Source organism: Pteropus vampyrus, unplaced genomic scaffold (assembly GCF_000151845.1).
Source record: "Pteropus vampyrus isolate Shadow unplaced genomic scaffold, Pvam_2.0 Scaffold340, whole genome shotgun sequence".
NCBI lineage: Eukaryota > Metazoa > Chordata > Mammalia > Chiroptera > Pteropodidae > Pteropus > Pteropus vampyrus.
In genome coordinates, this window is record NW_011889121.1 from 23541 (window position 1) to 27113 (window position 3573).

The window sequence follows — 3573 nt, forward strand, 5'->3', positions numbered from 1 at the left end:
TTACAAAATAGTCACAGGGATGTGAAGTACAGCATAGGGAATATAGTCGATAATATATTTTTTTTTTCAATTAGAGTTGACATTTAATACTAGTTTCAGCTGTACAGCATAATAGACATTTACATAACTTACAAAGTAATCCCCTGATTAGTACCCACCTAACCATGACACTATACATGGTTATTATATTATGGACTGCATGCTGTACTTCACATTTCCGTGACTATAACTACCAATTTGTACTTTTTTCTTCTTAAAAAAAATTTTGTTAGTTTCAGGTATACAGTACATTGGTTAGACATGTATATAGTTTATGAAGTGATCCCCCAGTTACTCTATCACCCCTCTGGCTCTACACACAGCCATTGCAATACTATTGACTATATTCCTTACGCTGTACTCTACACCCCCGCGATTGTTCTCTAACTGCTAATTTGTACTTTTTCATTCCTTCCCCTCTGCACCCAGACCCCCAACCGCCCTCCCATCTGGCAGCCTGTTTGTTCTCTGTATCTACGAGTTGGTCTTTGTTTGTTCATTTTGTTCTTTAGATCCCACGTAGAAGTGAAACATATGGTATTTGTCTCTCTCTGATAGTCAATAATATTGTAGTAACTATGTGTGGTGCCAGGTGGGTACTATACTTATCGGGCGATCGCTTTGTAAAGTATATAAATGTTTAACCAGTGCGGTGTGCACCTGAAACAAATACAATCTTGTATGTCAACTGTAATTGAAAAATAAAATTTTAAAAATGAGAAAGCACTGTATATATTGAAATGGAAAAATCCATTTCAATATAAGAATGTATCTCGAGTCCATTCTTAAGTTTAAAAAAAAGCAAGGTACATAACTAGGTGCATAGAATGTTATCTTCTGTGTAATAAAAGGGAAAAATAGGAACATATGTTTGTAATCGCTTATGTAATATAAAGATACTTTGGAGGGATATACAAGAATTTAATAATATTCACTCATAGGGCAGTGGGGATGATGTGGGAACAGGGTGTTTGGGGCCATTTCACTGCCTTTCTAGATTTTTCAACCATATGAATTAATCACCTATTAAAATAAAGTACTGCTGTCCAGTCAATACATTTTTTGTAACATAACTGCGTGCTTTATTGAGATACACAGTAAAGCAGTAATATAATACAATAGTAAGGCATATATTTGGTGAAGTCTGATATGTTGTGAAAATGCGGTAAAACTGAAGTTTAAAAAAATAATTAGTAAATGTTACAGTGTTGGTGTTAAAACACATCTTATGATACTCAAGTAAGAACCCAGTACCTGAAAACAATGACATACCATGCCATGTGATGCGTATGCTTCAGTTACATTGATTATGATTTAGTTTAATACTCAGTGGTTATAAAGAACACGAAATAATATCCAAATTATGCTTAAAACGTGGCAATAAAGCTCTCGATTTTTATTCATGTATTTCGACACTCACTCCAGAACTAATGTCTAAAAGATAAAAGATTAAAACAAAATTATGCACTCTATCTCTGATTGTAGAATGAAACTTAAACTTCTTATTAGGGAGTAAAGTAACCCCCTTGCTTTAAATCATGGTTAAAAAAAAATACTGGGATAAAGAAAAAGTCCAGAGTCACATAAAGGAAAAAAACGCAAGACTAAAACCAAATCTTCATGTAATTTGTTACCGTAGAGCTTTGGGTTTTCTTTTAGAAATTATAAGGGGAAAAGAGAATGGAGAAAAATGTTCACACAATGGACAAGTGGTGAAGCTGTGAAATCAGGTGTGCACAATTATTAAGAACACCCCAAAACCAAAGTGAGGTAGAAATAGCATGAGAAGCCATGTTTGATGTTAATCATTAATAAAATAATGGACAAAACTCACTCTCCAAAAGTTAATTACACTTGATGTAAGAGGTAACAGATTTGCAAAATGTCACATGGTGATTTCTATTGAATGATTAATGAAAATCAAAGACTAATACAATGAAATGAAAGAATAAAGCTTTTTCCTACCAGTTAGTCCTCTTGAGTGTTTCTCCTCTTTTTGCTTATATATTTAACCTGCTTAATCCACCAAAAAGAGTTTGGAGTACCTTTTGGAACATCCGAATCAATTTGTGTTTCCGCTTACAAACCTGTGTGGAATTACTTGTAGAGAGATGCAGAGGAGGGAAGCACAGGTCGTGAACTTCTGGATGGATATTTAACAGTATCACAGTGTGATGGGGCTGCTGTCTTATGCTTTCCCAAGCGTTATTTTGATCTAAGTCTTATGGCATTTAAAAAAGCTCACTGCAACAGGAAAAAAAAAATCTTAAGGAAAAAACAAAAACCAAACACCCATTTCTGTTTGACTGTGAGAAGAGGGAAGAATCATTTAGTGGTAATTATAAAGATCTCTATATGTGGTTATGAACATTCATCCAATCCTTTACGTCAGGAGCAGCCTACTCCCTCAGAGGGAGAGGCTGGGAACCCAGAGCCCTCCTTGTCTTGGGGAGTTAAAATGCCTTCTGATGCTCTGACTTCCACTGAAGCATCATTAAATCTAAATCGTGGCACTGCCAACAGCAGGAAGTTGAATGTATCAACCGACGGATTATTCTGACACAGTTAAGTCCTGTGTACTCATTCATTCACATGTTCCTTTAAGAAAATTTCAATACTTTAGTTGTCAGTGGCAACTTTAAATGAGAAACATCTGGAGCCCCAGCCAATGTTTTAGTGTGTTAATTTCCTTGTGGCGGCAGGCTCCAGGGAAAAAATCATTCTAGACCAAGCAGGTAAGCCTGGATGACCAGAAGCAATTTCTTTCCATTAGCAAGTGGTAGGAACATTTGAACAAGAAATTTAAAAGGTCTCTAGAAATTTATATCTATCTATATACCTATATACTCATAGACATATAGATGTATAAAATGAAAACCCACAGCCCGTCATTTGGTGGTGTTAGAGGAAGTCCTATCTTTAATATGCAAGAAAAAGAAAAGCCATGGATTCCAAATGGATATCACACTAAAAGGATGCAAAACAATGCGCTGCCTCAAACTTTGTGTGTGTTTGCGTGTCTGTGTGTGTATGTATGTGTTTGTTTTTAGGGGTTTTTATAAACAACTTTTTTTTTTTATAAAGCACACTTTAGTTTACAATCTTTCTTTATAACTGTTATAAATTTTTAAACAACCCAAAATGCGTTCCATATAAAGAAATGGCAAGTTATTTAGCTATCAAGATTTTACATGTAGTTTTCTTATAACTTTTTTTGTACAATTGCATAGACGTGTAAAACCTGCCATTGTTAACAAAACAATAACAGACTTAGAAACTACTGAAATCTACAGTATAGTACCACTACCCTTCACAAAAATATAGATTTTTTTTTTTCTTGTAAACTCTTACTGTCTAATCCTCTTTGTTGTATGAATATTATAAAAACCATGCGGGAATTAAGAGTTGTAAAACATTTATTCTGCTCCTTCTTCATCTGTCATGACTGATACTAAGGTCTCCATCGCTCGGCCCAAATCATCTGCCAAGTGGAAAAGGCTTCCTACATTGTGTCCTGGAAAACAAAGAAAAACA

The 3573-nt window shown here is 34.8% G+C and overlaps 1 long non-coding RNA gene across 1 annotated transcript in view; it reads left to right on the forward strand.

Annotated features, from left to right (window-relative positions):
• Positions 1 to 2076: 2076 nt before the first annotated feature.
• LOC105304410 overlaps positions 2077 to 3573 on the forward strand; it is a 1698-nt gene continuing 201 nt past the window's right edge. The window contains exon 1 of the long non-coding RNA XR_896994.2: positions 2077 to 2171. This is a non-coding gene — a long non-coding RNA (uncharacterized LOC105304410). The remainder of the gene's footprint in view (positions 2172 to 3573) is intronic.